At 51.2% G+C, this 19,771-nt stretch overlaps 1 long non-coding RNA gene across 1 annotated transcript; it reads right to left on the minus strand.

Moving 5' to 3' along the window:
* Positions 1-8,183: 8,183 nt before the first annotated feature.
* LOC120962861 (uncharacterized) lies at positions 8,184-9,589 on the minus strand. Its single transcript, XR_005754016.3, has 2 exons — positions 9,049-9,589; positions 8,184-8,631 (listed from the first exon to the last, which is right to left on the minus strand). It is a non-coding gene; the product is annotated as an uncharacterized lncRNA (long non-coding RNA).
* Positions 9,590-19,771: the final 10,182 nt, after the last annotated feature.

The following is a 19,771-nucleotide window of genomic DNA, read 5'->3' on the forward strand; positions in this document are numbered from 1 at the left end:
AGGGTATCCCACACTGATTCTTGGAGAATGGGTGGTTTGGAGGAAAACCAACATGATCATGAACTCAACATAGTGGTCAGGTGACAACCTGGTAATACTTCCGAGAAGATATTCGGAACATCACGAACCACCGATATGTTACTAAGCTCGAGAACAATCTTGCTTTTCAGAGCAAGACGATATGATCAAATAAGCAAGGGATTGAATAATCCTAACTCATTGATCGAAGAGTGCACCAGAAATAAGGACTAGGTAGCACGATCAACCCTAGAATAGTGATTCGATAACCAACACACTAAGAATGATATTAATGTCCATTAACTACCAAGCAACACGGTTGCTAGGAGTATTGATTTCACACATCATGGTTCACTTGTCGGCATTCCAGTTGTGACAACACGGAACCGAGGAGCGAATGATGATGGCGAGAAGTATCACTACATCCAGAATTCATAAGAGTTGGTGCAATTATCATGACATTCCTGACATCAAGAGGGCAATACTTTAGGGTAGAACAGAATCAAAAGCTGGGTTGCATTTTGATCTGCGGAATACAACTGCTTTGACCCAATCCTGGATATGGATGAGGTACTAGAGTTTGTTTCTCCTAGTCATTCTGAAATAGAACGGCTCGACGGACCACAAAGATAATAGACACTGCCGAACACGAAGGCACAACTATTCCTGACTATCACTTGATAGACAGACGTCAGGATACAACTAAAGAGGGACAACTCAAAGGAACATATGTTTTTCTGAGTTGTGGATGCATAGATTACTATGTCGAGCGAAGCTCAACATATCTTCCGGATAACCCATGCGGAAAGGGCAGAACTAGAAGATTCACAATATAGAATGGAGAACACCTTTTGGTTCAAAAGAACTCCTGCCAAGAATGGTTCATGGTAATTGGAAGAAGGATGTACCACAAACCTCGAGGACTATCGCAAAGGTTACTAATATCCTAAAGGAACTTGCAACACTATCAACATGAGGTAAGTAGGGTGAATCTCGGGTTCAAGAACCCAGGAATAGAATACCTACTACTAAATGGCATCACGGGATGCTTTCGAGAATGGTGGCCAGAATCATCACACCGGGAACACAAAACATGGCTAGATTACTAGGTGACTCCCTAAAATACCTAGGGTCATAATAATAGATCCAACATATATGTCGAGGCAATAGAGTACCTCAACTCACTGATTAGTGTGGTTGAACTGGCCCAAAGGGACGTCAAGAACGGAAAGAAGGGACTTGCAAATGCATCAGACAATTTAGAAACCTGGGATGACTCGGACAACATAACGGCTGTAAATGCTCAAAATGAGTTGAGACATCCTGCAAAATGGTGGCATAACCACTTAACATCATAATATCAAAGTTCTGAGATCAACTGTTAACACACAGAAGTAGTAGGAACTGAACTCGGGCTTGAAACCAACAATCATATAAGTCTATAGATTAGTAACACGTGATCCTGATAGAAGATGAGAAAGCCTAGTTCTTAATCCCCGCAGAAAAGAAGAGGGTAACTCAGATCAGAAGGGCATAGGGTATAAGAAGTAAAAAGAGCCATACATTCCCTTCCACAATCAATTCCCCTATATAACTAAAGCATCTCTAGACTCAACTTCGACCGGTTTGGCTTGGTAATCCTACAGGCAGTCAGGCTCTGATACCAAAGCTGTCAGGACCCTGATTCCAAGTCACATCGATCTAGCCGGTAACACCTCATATCACTTTGCGGCCTCACGCACGGTATTCCCACGGGTGTCGCCTTACCATGGCCCGGGACCGTTTGCGCCTTTTGGCTCACGTACATGATAGTGTCGCTAGCATCCATATGACAGAGAACCCGGGCCGACATGACTAGTCGTGAACCCAAAGTGGCACTAACTTACGGGGACATGCATACATGAATCAACATCGAGCATGTCGGTCAGCAGCGTGCGAATCCGGGTTGTAGCACTGGGCTAACAGGACTCCGATGAACCGGGCTGTAGCAGGCTAGGCAGGACTCCGGATGTCACCGCGTGACATTTCCCCGAAGGGACAGACACAGGAACGAAGTGAATCACATGTCGGCCAGTCAAGTGTTCCGGAGCAGTAGTGCTGGGCTAGCAGGACTCCGGTGAACCGGGCTGTAGCGGACTACTATGGCTCATGGAAGCACAAGACTACATTTCCCCATAAGAGAGGCTACCAAGGATAAACAACTAGGTTGTCGGATCCCACACATACCAAGCATTTCAATCATACACACAATATGCTCGATATGTTTAAATACAATATGGCATCACAACAAAACTCTATGACTCAAAGTATTTATTCATTAGGCTCCGAAGAGCGAGATATTACAAACATGGGTCTCATGACCCAACATTCAGAGCATACAAGTCAAAGCACATGCGGAATCTTAACATGTCTGAGTACAGACATCTTCAAATGAAAAAGGCTGAGAAGCCTGACTATCTACCAGATCCTGCCGAGGGCACAAGATCGTAGCTGAGGTAACAAGCTAAACGTCGAAGTCCATGCGGTATTACTAGCGAGACTGAAGTCTCTCTGCAAAAACATAAAATAGGCAAACATGAGTACAAATGTACCCAGCAAGACTTACATCAGAACTAACTACATATGCATCAGTATCAACAAGGGGGGTGGTGGAGTTTAACTACAGCAAGCCAGCTTTGACTCGGTGGCTATCCTAAACTACGTCTGCAAGTAACTCTTTTGAGGTGGCGCACACGAGTCCACATATTCACCATATCAATACACCACTATGGATCAGCTCCCGTCTCCCTACGAGAACGCCATCCATAGCACTCACGCTTATCTTGCGCATTTTCGAGTATCCACTTTCACTTGTCTATGAACTATTATAGGCAACCCAGAAGTCCTTTACCGTGGACGCGGCTATTCGAATAGATCATTTATAACCCTGCAGGGGTGTACTTCTTCACACATGTTTCCACCACTTAGCGTCTGCACACGACATGTGCTCGGCAAACTTCAAGCGAAAGCCGACGTGGGTGTAGACCACGACCTAACTAACCACACAAGTCTCTAGTCCAGATTTATCGCCTATTCGGGTTCCATCCGCGAGGAGATCCGGCCGGGGTTTCGCTCACAGCCCCAAACGATGTGTGCAGGGTTCCCGAGACACCAAACGGGCGCCCGGTACACCGGGCCATGTTGTATCTACCGCATCATAGCCCACCCCTAGGGTCAGCGCTACGCACGACCTCCAACACATATCCTACAAACACCAGAAACTAGTTGCAACTCCTGGACAGAGGACAAGGGCGATTAATAAGTCAAGCGGGGTCATATTTCAGGGCCCAACGTGTGGTAGTAGCTGTTCATGGATCACAAACACATAACTCAGTTCCTGAGGACGGTTTCAGTGAGACAACCCACCATGTACTCCTACATGGCCTCTCACCGCTACCTTTACCAAATCGTGTTCACACACTTAGCTCACACACAGTAGGACATGTTCATCACCATTCCAATTCATCCCCGATGAATCAGACCCGACTCAACTCTAAGCAGTAGCAGGCATGACAAACAAGCATGAATGAGTAGGCACATCAGGGCTCAAACAACTCCTACTCATGCTAGTGGGTTTCATCTATTTACTGTAGCAATGACAGGTCATGCAGAGGAAAAGGGGTTCAGCTACCGCAACATGTAACAGTTGAATCGATGTTGTCCTAATGCAGTAAAAGAGAGCAGGAGCGAGAGAGTGGGATAGTATCGGAATGAACAAGGGGTTTTGCTTGCCTGGCACTTCTGAAGATAGTAATAGCTCTTCATCGATGTCATCGAACTCATCGTCGAAACCACGTTTACTAAGAGGGGACAATACCGGCAAACAAGGAAGAAACACAATCAATGCAATGCAACAATATGATGCATGCTCATGACATGGCAATATGCTGTTGATTGAACTAATGCAACTAGCAACCATATTAAATGAAGTTGGTTTGAACCCTAGGTTCAAATTCAAACCCCATATGTTAATATTCAAATGCCATTCACTTGTTCGTCCTAAACAATGATGCTAACTTGCTCAAATATGCATGGATATGACATAAACAGATTCTTCATATTTTTCTGATCATTTTTCATATATAAATTATTTCATTCTGAGCTACGGTTGATTTTATATGATTTTTAGAAGTTTTGGGTATTTTCTAAAAATAATAAATCATTTCTGATTTATTTTAAAATTCCAGAAAGTAATTACTGCGACAGCCTGACGTCAGGGTGATGTCTGCAAGTGAACAGGGGCGGGTCCAGGCCAAACCTGACCAGTGGGTCCCACTGGTCAGTGTCACGGTGCTAGTTAGGGTCACTGACATGTGGACCCAGTCAATGGCCACGTCAGCATGGTCAATGCTGACGCGTGGGGCCACTGTGATTAGTTAATACTAAGCAGAAACTAATCTAAGTTTAATTAGTCAGTGGGGCCCTGCTGTCAGTGTCACTAGGTGTTGACTAAGTGCGTCATTAGCCCTAACTAATCTGCCACGCCACCCTCGCCGGAGTTACGTCGGCGGCGACCAAAACGCGGCGGAGGCGCACTGGAGTGGCTCGGGTTTCGCCTACAGGCCACCGTTTAACGCGCGGAAGGGCGCGTTTGAAAGAGGGAAGCGAGGCGCATATGTGGGTGGCCGTGGTTCGAGTGGGGGTGGACGGAGTTAATGGCGGCGAGCTCTTTTGCGGTCGCCGGAGTTCGGGCGTGCACCGAAACAGGGCTACGGAGCACGGCGTGAAGATCTGGTGGGTGTGCTCGGCTCCTGGGAGTGCTCTGAGTGCAGCGGTGGGCTCGGACGCGTGCTTGCATGGCCGTAGTCGCGGTGGTGACATGACCGGCGGCGAGGAGTTGTCGGCTCCGATGGCCACGGTGGCTAGAAGGCGCGGACGAGCACAGGGAGAGAGGGGAAACAGGCAGGGGCTCACGGCGAATCCAGCAGAGGCAACGGCGAGGCCGGGGAGAGATTGGAGCTCGCGAATCCCCGAAGAGTTCGCTGGCAGCCAGAGGTTGAAGACGATGTCGGGGACGACGCTGCGGGGCTTCCGGCGGGGCGCGGCTTGGTGGAGAGGAAGAGGGGGTCGAGGCGGAGCCTCTCAGCGCAACGACGAGGCGAGGCAGTGGCTATGGCCACGGCGGTGCTCATCGGCGGCGACGGCTGCGCTCGGCACGGGTGAGAGAGAGGGGCAGAGGGGAGAGGGCCACGGGGAAGAGTGAGAGGGGTCAGGGGGGTGCGTGGCGTCTCCGTGGCGTCGTCTAAGCGCACCGGGGAGGAGCCAGGCAGGCAGGGAGGGAGGAGGTGGCCGGCGCGGGGCGGGCATGCGCCTCCGTCTTCCTGGCAGGAGGAAGATGACAGGGGAGTGGCCAGGTGGCTGGGCTGGCCAGCTGGGCCTACCAAGTGGGCTTTGGTGGGTGCGAGGTAGGTATCTTCTCTCTCTCTGCTTTTCCTATTTTAGTTTCTGTTTTCAATTATTCTGTAGTCTTTAGGGCTTTACTAAAAATACTTAAACATATCCAAAAATCATGAAACTGCTCAATACCACTGTTTGGAATATAACCAATAGCAAACATTTTAGTTTATGATTATTTGAGCATTTAAAATATTATATAGCATTTAAATGCCCAAATGCAAATAGACTATGATTTAATTCAGTGACCCAATGTTGTCCTAGAAAAATGTGAACCATTTTTGATAGAGGTTCTAGACCAAGGCAAAGATGATGAACATTTTAGAAGGGCATTTCAGGTTCATTGAAAAAGTATTTAGTAACCCTAGTTGGTTTAAGTGGTGCTGGGGGTTTCTGTCATCCCCATTTCAACTTTCTGAGAAAATTTAACATGATGACATGATGATCATGCAAGGACAAGCAAAGGCTAAGATAGGGCTATGACAATCTCCATCCACTGCACCTACCTCACCATCCACTCAACGGAATTGAGCAAGTAATATACCGATGAAAACCTGCTGCAAACACGCAACTTTCCCGTGTTGATCATTTTTTCATACTCGCGACGATTTTAAAAGTTTTTCATCTAAAATTCATTCACTATAGTAGTTGAACTTCATGTTGTTTTCACGTTGAACTTCTGTGACGTATATTCGTTTGTAATTTTCTCATCCATTCGTTAGTGTTACACAAATGATATTTCTTTTGTACAAACCACTCTCACAATAATTTTTTAACTTTCTCCGACGGAGGACTTGAACTTATAAAAACAACAAAATTAGGCCTTTGCTTTTTTATTCCTTTTTAATACAAATGTACACCGTGTAGTACGTGAACTTCTGACAGTTATCAATCTGAACTTCTCTTGGTTACGTGCAAATATCTGAGTTTTTCTAGGAATTGTTAATCTGATTTTCTTAATCTTTTTTTATGAATTTTGAAGCGCTCTATTTTTTAAAGTTGAACTTCTTGTTTTTTTTGAACTTTTTGTTTCCATTCTTTAATAACGAGGAAAATCTGAGTTGTCTATAATCATCGAACTTCTCCATCTTTTTAATATGGACTTACTGTTTTATTTCTTAATCCTTTTTATGAAATTTTGAAGCGCTCTTATTTTTAAAAGTTGAACTTCTTGTTTTTTATTTTTTGAACTTCTTGTTTCCATTCCTTAATAACGAGGAAAATCTGAGCTTTCAATAATCATCGAACTTCTCCATCTTTTTAATGTGGACTTCCTGGTTTTTTTTCTTAATCTTTTTTATGAAATTTTGAAGCGCTCTATTTTTTGAACTTCTTGTTTTCCATTCTTTAATAACGAGGGAAATCTGAGTTTTCTATAATCATCGAACTTCTCCATCTTTCTCATTTGGACTTCCTGGTTTTATTTCTTTTAGTAACGGAAAAATCCTACTTTTTGATAGACATCGAGCCCCTTCGATAAATTTGAACTTCTAGGTTTATTTTAATAGAACTTCTTCATTATTTCAAATAGAACTTATTTGTCTTATTCTTTAGTAACCGAAAAAATTGAGTTTTCAAATAAATATCAAACTACTCTGCTTTTAAAAATTGAAATTCTTGGTATTATTATTTAGTAACAAGAAAAAACTGAGTTTTTAATATGCATTGAACTACTTCATTTTTTAAAATTGAACTTCTTGGTTTTTATCTTTAGTTGTGGGGAAAATGCCCAAAATGACATTGTTTTTTGTTTTTGTTTTTTATCTTCTAAATCCTAGGTTTTAATATAATTTGAACTTCTGTGTTCTTTTAATCTAAACTTCATATTTTTTATTTTTTGAGTAAAGTTTCTGTTTTTGATTTTTAAATAAACATGATTTTGACTTTTTTATTTTTGATCTTCATGGTCAATTCTTTAATTCCTTTTTTTAATTTCAACTTCTTCATTTTATTATTTAGTAACGAGAAAACATCTAAGTTTTTTTAACCTTCAAACTTCTCTCTTATTTTACTTTGAACTTCTTAGAGAAAAATATGGTTTTAAATAAGCAAACAGTTTTCTAGGTTTTTACCTTTGAACTTCTAGGTTTTTTGACCTTCTCGGTTATTTCAAATTGAACTTCTAGGGTTTTCAAATTTGAACTTCTATGCTTTTTGACCTTCTCGGTTCTTTCAATTTTTCTAGTTTTCTTTAAATCCATTTTTATAAACTTTTTTTGAGTTGGTCTGTTATTTTGAGTTGGCCTTCTCTCTTATTTTTTTAGAAACAGGGAAAATATAACTTTTAAAAACTTTGGTTATTTTCTAGAAACAAGAAAATTTCAAAATTTTAATGTGCATGCTCTGTTATTTAATTTTTAATGAAATAGGGAAAATCTATTTCTTTATATGTGTTGTCCCTTTTCATTTGATGAATTTCTTCTGTATTTGGCACATGTGAACTTCGAAACTTCTGAAACATGAACATGTGGAGAAAAAGTTCATTTCTGTCCCTGCATGATTTATGTTTCAAGTTGATATCTGAAAAATCCCTCAGGCAGTACGATAGTTGTACTTGTACCGATTTTGGCGACACCAGGCTTAATTTTTACTTAAATTTTGCGCTGCTTTGTTATTTTAGTTTGAAGTTCTGCGTTTTAACAACAACAGAGTGCTTATACGTTTATAAAAGAAAGGATTTTTCTATTTTCTAAAAAGAATGAAAACTAAGCACACGCTCACCTCCATGCACATGGCCAATTAATTTTATTCTCTAGACACAAGTAATTTTTTCTTTGACCAGCCTCAAGCATTTTGTTTGCCCTACCAGAAGTAACTTGCTCGGCCTGACATTGGTTGCCTACAACCACGAGTTATTTTCGTCATATCTGAACTTCGAAAAATGAAAACACAGATGACTGTATCTCACATACTGTCAAAACAAAACAAAAAAGATGAATGTGTCTCACGGAGAGCACAACTGAGCATTGCGGCCAGTGCATAACACACATCGCACGCGCACTAAGAGGAGGGCCGCCGGCTTGAGCGTGAGATGCATCAGAACATGGATTGCCGGAGTTCTCGCCGTAGGTCTCCAAGCACGCATCCGTCTCATCACCCTTTTTTCTTCTTCCCCTCAGAATCCCCTCAGAGAGGATGCAGTTGCACGAACAGAATGTATGAACTTCCATGGACCACACCCTATGAACATGTTGAGCAATTTATTTTTCAAACACAACACGATTATTCTTGATCAGTATGTATGAACTTCTAGGAACCTCATTTTGAAGCGCTACACGATTTTTTCCACGAACATAATGTATGAACTTCCAGGAACCAGAAAGACTTTTCTGAACTTTTCTAAGTTACAATATTTTGAATTTCACAATCTTGAGAACATGAACTTCAGAACGCACGCTATAACTGAAATCAATCAAAATACAGTGATTTTCATCAAAACATAGAATAGTACCAGCACTCTACACACAATGAAGAAAGGAAGAGGAGAATTTTTATTCACGATTGTGCTCGGCACTGCACGGGAGGAGGAGTCACGACACAACATGAGAGGTAGGTCGCCGGCTGCTGTGAAGCAGAAGGGGGAGGAGGAGGAGGCACCTTCGAGATCCAACGATGGCGGTGGATGGTACTTGGAGCCCAGGACCGCGTAGAGCTCGGGACGGGGAGCCTCCGCATGGCGCTGGATGAGCGGCGGCGGATGAGATCCAGGGACAGGCGACGGCGCTTGGGATCCAGGACCCTACGGCGGCGCCAGGGATCCATGGCCCGGCGACAGCACACGGGGATCCCGGGGCCCTGCGGCAGCTGGATCAGAGGGTGGTGCCTGGAGGAGGCTCGTCGGCCATGGTGGAGGAGGGTCCGCGCCGGCCGTTGGGAAGGAGGGAGGTGGCCGTGAGGGAGGTGACCGGCGGCGCGCAGGGTTGCTAGGTCGTGGCGGCCCCGGTTGGGGCAGCGCGGGTGTGGTGGGGCAGGTTGGGGCGGGATGCGGGCGGCGCTGTGGCGGCGGCGTCAGTTGGGACGGGGTGCGGACGGCGCGGGGCCGGCGGCGCCAGTTGGGGCGGGGGCAGGCGGCGAATCGATCTCGGGCGGGTGGTGGCATCGATCTAGGGCGGGTGGTGGGCATCGGCCGGTTTGGGGCAGGAGGTGCGGGAGGGAGGAGGGGGATCTGGATCAGGGGAGGTGGTGGATCGGGATTGGGGGAGGTGGGGTGGGTTTTTTTTCTTTTGTTTGTCGCTGCCCGGTTCGTGAGTTCGGGAACATCCCATCGGGCCCCTATAGGGGCTGACTGTGATCCAAATAGTTATTCTAATCCCAGGATTAGAATAGTGTCACTATATATATACACACACATCAGATTACACTTATTATTTAATGCGAGCCTATAGTGATAACGTCCGCTCATCCTTATATTTTATACAAGAACACAAGTTATTTAAATTTAATTACTCTTTGAGAAATATTAAAACAATAGCCACTTGCAAATATATGTATGAATTCATAAATCATCGATATAGTATGTAGGGTACACAGCCTAACAGTGCTGATACTGGTCGCATGGCAGGAAAAAGTGGATGGGGCCTCAATAAATTTAGAATTTTGACTAACAAGTTATCATGACCAATAATCATTGATAGCGAGTGAATAAAAAGGTATTTTTTGTCAAAAAAGCAATAATCATTGATAGCAGCAAACATAGGCCCAAAACGGTGCGCGGGCAGGCGGGGCGGTTTTTACCGCGGTAAAACTCTTCGCACGCTTCGCTTCCCACGACCCGCGCGCGGCGCGGTGTAGAGGGGTGTGCGTGACGTGGGCGGCATGCGTGGGGTGGTTTCCACACGCGTGCGTCATATCGCAGTAAAGAGGTGGCTCGCGCCTTCCCCGTAAAAAGAGGGAGGCGTGGAGGCGCAGCTCATTTACTGAACGGGGTCGGGTCGCAGTCTTCAAGGCGTCCACTCCCCATGATCATGGGGTGGGGAGAGGTCGCTTCACCCGTCCCCTCAGTTCTGCACGTCCGCCACGCGTCCTTCATGCGCCTGGGGTGGCAAGCAGTGGAGGCGGGAAACCGGGTAGTCGCTGGTTGGGGCAGCGGGTCGGTCCCGATTCCCTGCGCCTCCGGTGGCTGGATTGGCCGAGCGGGGCGGCCGAGCCCCGACCCCGCCCCTTTATAAAGAGGGGGAAGGGGGGATGGCGTCCGCACTCTTCTGTCATCTATCTCCTCTTGCTTCTGCTTCTTCCTTTCACTCGCCATGGAGAAAGGGAATCCGGGTCCCTCGACGGTGGCGGCGAGGGTCGCCGCCCGACAGCGCGTTCCTCCTCCTCCTGAGCCCGCGGTGGTGGAACCGGCCGCGAGGGGAAGGGGGAGGGGACGAGGTCGTGGGCGAGGCTGGGGCAGAGGTCGTAGTGCTCGGGGAAGAGGAGGACGGGGCGGCGCGCCGGCTTCGCCCCCGCCAATGGTGCCTTTCCCGATGGAAGGCCATGTTGGAGACCAGCCCCGCGAGTTCTTCATTAGGCTGCGCCGGCCTCCGCGTCACCGTCTTCCCGCCCCGTTCGCTCGGGAGATGGAGCGTGACCGGCCCCAATCCCTCAGATTGCACATGAGGGGTTGTGGGAATGGAGGCACGTGGGTCGACATCGACTTCCCGGCTCCTCGGGTCATGTACCTCCGTCGTGGGTGGAAGACGTTCGCTCGCATCCACAGCCTGACGGCGAGGCTCGTCCTCTACTTCAAATTAATGGAGGACGGCCTGCTCTGTGTCAAGGTCTTTGGAGACTTCGGGACTCGCCTAAAGTGCTGCGTGGAGAGCTCCTTCGATGGAGATTCCGACGATGGAAGCTCTTCCTCGAGCGAAAGTGATGAGGAGGACAGCGGGGCAGATGACGGGGATGAGTCCGACTAGGAGTCGGACGCCCCGCGCCTGGGCGGGTGCGGCAGCAGCAGCATCTGCACCTGGCCGCTCCTCCGATAGGGTTTTGCCGGGGGTGGGGCCAGCTCCTTGAACTTCTCGGGGCCGTCTCCTTGGGCGGCTGGCGTCGGGAGGCTGTGGAAGAGGAAGAGGGCGGCGGCAAGGCCGTCAACTCAGAGTACGCGGGCACCGACGCCTTCATCGCGTACTGCCGGTCCTGCCGCCTCGTCTTCCAGCTCCTTTCCCGGCACCGTCATCACCGGCCTACCCGTGGGCGGCCACCGAGGTGTTCTCTTGGTGCTTTCTGCTGCCCGAAGCTCGTGTAGGCGCCCCTTTCGTCCTCTCGCCTCCTTGACCTGCCTCCTGAGGAGAGGGACAAGAAAGGGATCACGGGCACCTTATCTCTTTTTTAATCTGTAAGCCTTCGGGCCTTGTTAAATTTAAAGCTTGTAATCCCCTTTGTTCATGTTTTTCATTCCGTACGGACTATACCTGTGTGGGATGCTTTTAATGAAAAAGGGATTTTTGCCGGGTTTTTCGTTCGTGGGCAGACCCCGCGACAAGGAACGAATCCTTGTTATAATTTAAGATAAACCTTTTCACCCGGCAACAGGCCTTGCCGTCCCCCTACTTCGCTCGACCATTCTTGCGCCCTTGGCGGAGGCAGGGATGAAGCGGGCTTAGGCTCCTTGTTCTACTTCCTTGCCATCGCGGCTACAACAAAATCCGGGCCCAGGAGATAATCCTTGGGTATAGAAAAGGGGAGCACAGTGGCCTAGAAATAAAACGAGGTTTCACAAATCCTAGTCCCGTTCCGAAATGCCTGATAGAGGATGAAAGACTTATCTAGATCTGCAGCCCCCGGCAACCTTGTCTTGCCGCGGTTGGATCCTTATGCTTGCAGCCCCGGCAACTCTGGTTTGCCGGGGTCGGGATGCCTGTCCGTTTCCCTTCTTCCAAGTAGCTCAGCAGAAGTGCTCATGTGCCCTGCGAACCAAAGGAGGACAGAAAAGAAATAGATAGACGCGCACTCGACCTCTAGGCTAGGGGTTAGTCGCCGCTAAGCACTATCAACCCTAACCAAGGAAGAGACTCAACCTAGCATGCATGCTATAACTTAGGGCGCCAGTGCTTTATTTATTTATGCTCAGGGTCTGCGCCTGGCTTTGTACAAAGGGTTACATGCCTTGTCGGCAATGCTTGTACAAAAGGTGGCTTGCCGGGAGGCCCGGCAAGCCGCGCCTTATGGGTAAAACTTGCGAAGATGCTCGATGTTCCAGGAGTTGCTCACTGGGACAGCATCTTCGGTCTCCAGGCGGACTGCGCCGGGCCTGGTGACTCGTATTTCCCGATAAGGGCCTTCCCACTTTGGCATCAACTTGTTGGAATTCTTGGTTGACTGAACGCGCCGAAGAACAAGGTCGCCCTCCTCAAAGCTTCGGGCATGAACCTTGCGGCTATCGTAGCGGCGCAAGGCTTGCTGGTAGCACGCTGCTCTCACAGCCGCCCGAAGACGATCTTCCTCAAGGAGCGTTGCGTCATCTTGGCGCAACTGCTCTTGCTCATGCTCATCATAAGCGAGCACTCGAGGTGACCCGTATATGAGTTCCGTGGGGAGAACTGCTTCTGCCCAGTATACCAGGGCAAAAGGTGTCTGGCTGGTGGCTTGATTTGGCGTCGTCCTGATCAACCAAAGAACCACCGGCAATTCATCAATCCAGCGCCTTCCGCTCTTGCGCAGCTTGTCAAAAGTCTTTGTCCTTAGGCCTCACAACACTTCAGCATTTTCCCTCTCCGCTTGGCCGTTGCTCCGTGGGTGTGCCACGGAAGCAAAACAGACCTTGCTGCCGAGGTCTTGAATGTATTGCATGAAGGTGTGGCTCGTGAACTGCGTGCCATTGTCGATGATGACTCTGTTTGGCACACCAAAATGGCAGACCAGTCCCTTGAGAAACTTGACAACTGATTGAGCAGTCACCTTTCTCACTGCTTCCACCTCCGGCCACTTTGTGAACTTGTCAATCGCAACGTACAAGTACTCAAAGCCCCTGATAGCACGGGGGAAAGGCCCAGTATATCGAGCCCCCAGACCAAGAATGTCTAGGAGAGAGGGATTATTTAAAGGGCTTGAGCTGGTTGATGAAGCTTCTTTGAATGGAACTGACACGCTTCACACTTGGTTACTAGTGCCGTCGCATCCTGGAGGGCGGTGGGCAGAAGAAACCTTGCCGGAGCGCCTTCCCAGCAAGGGCCCTCGACCCTATGTGGGAGCCACATATGCCTCCATGTATCTCCGCCAACAGCTCCAGTCCTTCCACCCGGGGGATGCACTTCAATTTCACACCGTTTGGCCTTCTCCTGTACAGGACGTCATCGACGAACTGGTACAGGGCGGACCGACGGGCTACCTTTTCCATTTCTTCCTGCTCCTCAGGAAGCTCCCCTGTTTGGAGGAATTGGACGGTATGCTGCGGCCATGCCGGAGCCTAGGGCTCGACGGCGAGGACCAAAGGCATTTCTTCCGCCATGGGAGCGGCTGTCTCTACGGCCAGGGCTTGACGCCCTGCCGGAGCTAGTTGCTCTTGGGCAGGCTCAGCGTCCGTGGCAGCACCCTTGCCGGCAGCCCCAGGGGGCTCGGTAGGAAAGTACTTGCCGGACCTGACTTCCTCCGCTTGTTCTGCCCCGCTGATGGTTCGACGGATGGTTGAGTTAACCAGAGCAAAAAGGTACTTGGTTCCACATGTAGCTTGAATGTGGCACGCTTTGACAGGTAATCGGCGGTGTCGTTCTTCGCTCGGGGGACGTGCTCAGATTGGATTCCGTCAAAGCGTTCCTCCAGCTTCCTCACCTCATCTACGTAAGCTTCCATCAATGGGCTCTGATAATCCTTGTTGACCTGTCTGACAACGAGCTGCGAGTCACCCCTGACGATGAGCTTCTTAACCCCAAGGTCTGCCGCGATCCTGAGACCGGCAAGAAATCCCTTGTACTCAGCAGTGTTGTTGGTGGACATCTCCCTGGGGAAGTGCATCTGGATCACGTACTTGAGGTTCTCTCCGATGGGTGCGATGAGCAGCACACCGGCACCGGCGCCTTGCAGCGATAAAGCCCCATCAAAGTACATGATCCTGTCGCGGTCTGCTTCCTTGCCGGGGAGAGTTGTCTCCTGGATTACTTCGTCAGGCGTCGAGGTCCATTCTGCAATGAACTCCGCCAAGACTCTGCTCTGAATAGTCGAGGTACTTTCAAACTTTAAACCAAAGCTTGACAACTCCAAGGCCCATTCCACAATCCTTCCAGTCGCATCTGGGTTATGCAATATCCGTTGCAATGGGAGGCGGGTGACGATAGTGATCTCGTGGGCTTGGAAGTAATGACGCAGCTTCCTCGAGGCCATAAGGAGGCCGAAGAGCAATTTCTGCACACCGGAGTACCTCAATCTAGCTCCCTGCAAGAGGGAGCTGACAAAGTAAACCGGGTGCTGCATCATCTTCTTCTTCCGCACCACCTCACTTGACTGCGCGGGCACTGCCTCGGCGGCATCAGACTCTGCCGAGGGCCTCGCCTTGCCAGCACCAGGCCCGGACGGGGGAATTTTGGGCTTGCCATCCGCTGGTTCTGCCGCCATCACTGCCTCCTCGTTGACCTCCCTCTGTGCCACAGCGCGGCACTGACCACTTGATTCGTCGCCGCTAGATACAGCAGCAACGGCTGTTGTGGTTTAGGCGCAACCAGTATTGGCGTGGAGGAAAGGTATTTCTTCAGATCCTGCGATGCTGCCTCGGCTTCTGGGGTCCACTCCATTGGGCCTGCCTTCTTCAAGATTTTGAAGAAGGGAAGGGCGCGCTCGGTGGACTTGGAGATGAATCGGCTCATGGCGGCAACGCAGCCGGTGAGCTGACGCACATCCTTGATCCGCTTGGGCGCCTCAATCTGCTCAATAGCCTTGATCTTGTCTGGGTTTGCCTCGATCCCGCGCTGCGACACAAAGAACCTGAGAAGCTTGCCGGATGGAACGCCGAAGACACACTTCTCAGGGTTCAGCTTGAGGTTGATCTTGCGCAGGTTGGCAAATGTCTCTTCCAGATCTTGCACAAGAGTTGGCCCGTCCTTGGTTTTGACCACTATGTCATCCATGTATGCCTCCATATTTCTATGGAGCTGAGGTTCAAAACCAATTTGGACTGCTCTCGCGAACATTGAGCTAGCACTCTTCAACCCGAAAGGCATCCGTAAAAATTAATACGTACCACATGGGGTGATGAATGTCGTCTTTTCTTCATCCTCTCTTTTCATGAAGATCTGGTGGTAGCCCGAGTAGGCGTCGAGGAATGATAACAGATCACACCCGGCTGTGGAGTCAACAATCTGGTCGATGCGCGGCAACGGGAAGGGGTCCTTAGGACAAGCCTTATTGATATCTGTGTAATCAATACACAACCTCCACTTCCCATTCGCCTTGCGCACCACTACCGGATTGGCCAACCACGTCGGGTGGAGCACTCCTCTCACCAAACCTGCCACTTCCAACTTCCTGATCTCCTCTGTGATGAACTCCTGCCTCTCCAGAGCCTACTTTCTGACCTTCTACTTCACGGGCCGTGCGTGGGGGCAGACTGCTAGGTGGTGCTCAATCACCTCCCTGGGAACACCGGGGATGTCGGATGCTTGCCATGCAAACATGTCGACATTCGCCCGCAGGAAGGTGACGAGCGCGCCTTCCTATTTGCTATCGAGGGTGGAGCCTATGGCAAAGGCCCCTCCCGTGCCATCCTCCCTGACGGGCACCTTCTTGGTCTGCGGCGCCTCAGCTTTGGATCTCTTGCTCTTGTCGGTAGAGCTCTCTGGCACGTCCTCGACGGTAGAACAACACTCCGAGGAGGTGCGCTTGCCGGAGTGGGTGCGAGAGGTCTTGCCAGGCTTCTTCTTCCCTCCCGGGCCTTTAGCAGCAGGAGCAGGTGCCTTGATGGAAGCTGTTGCAACTGCTTCCCGGTAGAGTTGGTCGGCGCAGATTAGCACGTCGTTCTTGTCGGAGGGGACGGAGATGATGGTCAACGGCCCGGGCATCTTTAGCATGTTATAGGCGTAGTGTGATGCCGCCATGAACTTGGCTAGTGCCGGGCGGCCGAGGATCCCGTTGTAGGGCAAGGGGATCTCGGCCACGTCGAAGATGATCCTCTCCGTCCTGTAGTTCAACTCTCCTCCAAATGTCACGGGCAGTGTGACCTTCCCCTTCGGTTGGCTCCTCCCCGGATTGACCCCTTGAAACATGCCCGTTTCCTCGAGGTCTCCATCAGGGATTTGCAATCTTTTAATCACAGCAGGCGAGATCAGGTTCAGGCTGGCCCCGCCATCAACCAACATCTTGTTCACCCTGAGGTTGCGTATCGTTGCTGAGACCAACAATGGCAAACACCCGACCGCTGTAATGCGGTCAGGGTGGTCCTCGGCGTCAAAGATGAGGGGCGTGCTGGACCACTTCAGCGGCTTCTGAGCGTCGAACGACGGCTCCGCTGCTGTAATCTCACGTGCCCACTGCTTGAGCTGGCGGTGAGAGGTATGCAGCAAGGCGCCGCCATCGACGCACATGGCCTCCGTAGCCTTCTGGAACCCTTGCTCACCAGACTCGTCGTCCTCGTCGTGGTCATCGTCTTCTTGTTTCTTGTCATGGCCCCGGGCGGGCCTCGCTTGCTAGTTGTCCTTGCCGGGGCGGCTTCCTTGGCTGCCAAGCTTCTTGCCGGATCCCTCAGCACCGTCCTGGTCCTTCTCCTTGTCCCGCCTCTCGTACTCAGCTTTTTGCTTCTCAGCAAGCAGCTCGACTTGTTGGCAGTTCTGGAGGTCGTGGCCCTTGGTGCGGTGGATCTTGCAGTATTGCTTGCCGGAGCTTCCTGGCTTGTCGGTAGCCGCCAAGGCCCGGCAGGCGGCGCACTCGGCAATCTCCTTGCCGGGGATGTCTACCTTAACCTTCTTGCCGGCACCGGTGTCGTCAGATCCCTCAACGGCAAGAACGGCCTTGCCTTTGCATTTCCTGTTGCGACGCCGGCCCTTCTTCGTCGGGGTAGCGGCGTCTTCATCGGTAGAGTCATTTTCCGCGCCGGTGTCTTCGCCGGGGTACTTCCTTCCCTCTTCAGCTCGGGCGCACCTATCGGCCAGAACGTAGAGCTCGGCCACATCCTTAACTTTGGTCATCGCTAGCTCTTCGCGCATCTTGCGGTTGTGCACGTTCTGGTGGAACGCGCTGATCACAGCGGCGGGATGAACGTCAGGGATGTTGTACTGCACCCGGCTGAATCTCTGGATGTACTTGCACATGGTTTCCCCTTCCTTCTGGGGAATGATATGCAGATCACTGGCCTGCCATGAGCTTGGTGGCCTCCTGTGAAGGCGCCAACGAACTCATGGCACAGATCCGACCAAGAAGAAATGGAATCCACCGGCAGGTGCATCAACCAAGACATCACATTGGGCTTCAGCGCCAGCGGGAAATAGTTGGCAAGCACCTTGTCATCGCGAGCTCCAGCAGCCTGCATCGCGATGGTGTAGATGCTGTGGAACTCAGACGGATGGGTCTTGCCAGTGTACTTCTCGCCGACGTCGGGCTTGAACGTGCGGTGGGACGGCCACTGGAACTGCCGCAGCTCACGGGTAAAGGCCGGGCAGCCCACCTCGTAAGGTAGGCCGCCGGGCCCCCCGTGTCGGGTAGTCAATAGCGGGTCCCGCCCCTTGTCCGACTGGCGGCGCGTTTCGCGCCGGCGCTCGACGGTGGTTCGAGCGTCTTCGTGAGCTCGTTCCCGAAGGACCTGGCGCTGGTCGTGGAGGGTCCGCGGGTCAGACGATGCTATGGAGATGTTATCACAAGCATCGTCACGATGGGCCGACGCCCGCGGCGGCTGGCGAGGAGGAGGAGAGTGCACCGTGGCCGCAGCTCCCCCGGTCCTCCCAGCGCCAGCATGTGGTAGCTCGGTGGAGCACCGACCCGAGGGCCCCACCGGTCGCGGATCGTCTTTGTTGGCGACGGCGACGAGGCTCCGGATGGTGGCCCTCCACTCGTCGAGCTTCTCCGCATCAGGAGGGAAGTCGAGGTGCAGCTGCGCGCGTGCCAAAGCTTCCGCTGGCGTGGGCGGCGGCGACAACTGCGTCGATCGCGGCGCGCTTAGACTTCTAACTGCGTTAGAAGGAGCTCCGTTACGACCCAGCGGCTGCGTGCCATTTTCGCCAGCGCTTCGGCGAGCGTGCTGAACCCCTTCATCTTGCGGATGATGCACAGGGCTCTTCCTGCAGCGGTGCCCAGGGTCAACAACGTGGTGACGCTGCCCAGCGCACACACCATGGGAAGAGCGCGCGGTGGTCGCCGGTGTGGGCGTCTTGGAGGTTGCTGCGCCACCCGAAGGTGGCACAACGACACCCCTGGAGGGCCCCGCGTCGCCTGCGGGGGGGCCCAGCTCCGTCTTTGGATCTGGCGACGTGCGGCCGGTCGTCTGGCGCGCGAACGATGCCGCTCGCTAGGCTCTGACTGCCTGGGCGATGCTGGTGCTCGCGGACCGCGGCCCGGGTCCTGTCCGCAACCAGTCCACTGCTCGTCCGCACCGGCACGGGCCGTTCGGCTCCCAACGAGTCGATCGCCGTGCCCGTCTTCTTCTTAGGAGCCATGGCGATGAAGAACTGCGAGGCTAACTACTAGACCAGATTCTCACAATTGCGCCCCCTACCTGGCGCGCCAAAGATGTCGGGGGAAACGACACCTATGGGATCACAAGAATCCCTACTATGGTTGCCGGGGTGCAGGGTTGCAAGAAGAGCAGGATCAGTAGCAAGCACAAGGAGCGTTTACCCAGGTTCGGGCCGCGAGGATGCGTAAAACCCTAGTCCTGCTTTGGTGGGTGTATTTCAGAGAGTTCTTGAGCTCTCAAACTAGCTGTGGTGAGTGCCTGGTTCCAAAGAGCCGAATCCTTCTCCAGTATGTCATGGGCCTCCTTTTATAGTCGAAAGGGGCTGCCACAATGGCACACAGGAGGTGGAAAGGCGCACAGTGCCCTGAGCTTATCGCTCATATTATAGGACAAGACACATTTAATGCGTAGCTTAGGTGTCCCCCTGCTTTATCAGGGACGGGGGCAAGGTCCGTCCCATCTGTCGCCGCTCCTCTTTGCTTCGACACGCGCCTTGGCCAGCGATGCGCGCGGCGCCATGTAGGCAGGCAGGCAGCTGAGGTGGCGCAGTGGTGGATCCTTCACGAAGATCTGCATGCCGCCACGTAGGCGCTCGATAAGTTGGCCTGGGGGCTGCATGTTGCCACGCAGGTGCCCGCCCAGCTGGTTGGGCTGGCAGCTGCATGTGAACGGTGGTGGAAGCTTGGTTGGCGTGGGCCTGGCGGTGGCCTTGCTGGTGTCTTTGGTGAGGGCCTTGCCGGGTGGCCC

The sequence above is a fragment of the Aegilops tauschii genome, chromosome 4, assembly GCF_002575655.3.
Source record: "Aegilops tauschii subsp. strangulata cultivar AL8/78 chromosome 4, Aet v6.0, whole genome shotgun sequence".
Taxonomy (NCBI): domain Eukaryota; kingdom Viridiplantae; phylum Streptophyta; class Magnoliopsida; order Poales; family Poaceae; genus Aegilops; species Aegilops tauschii.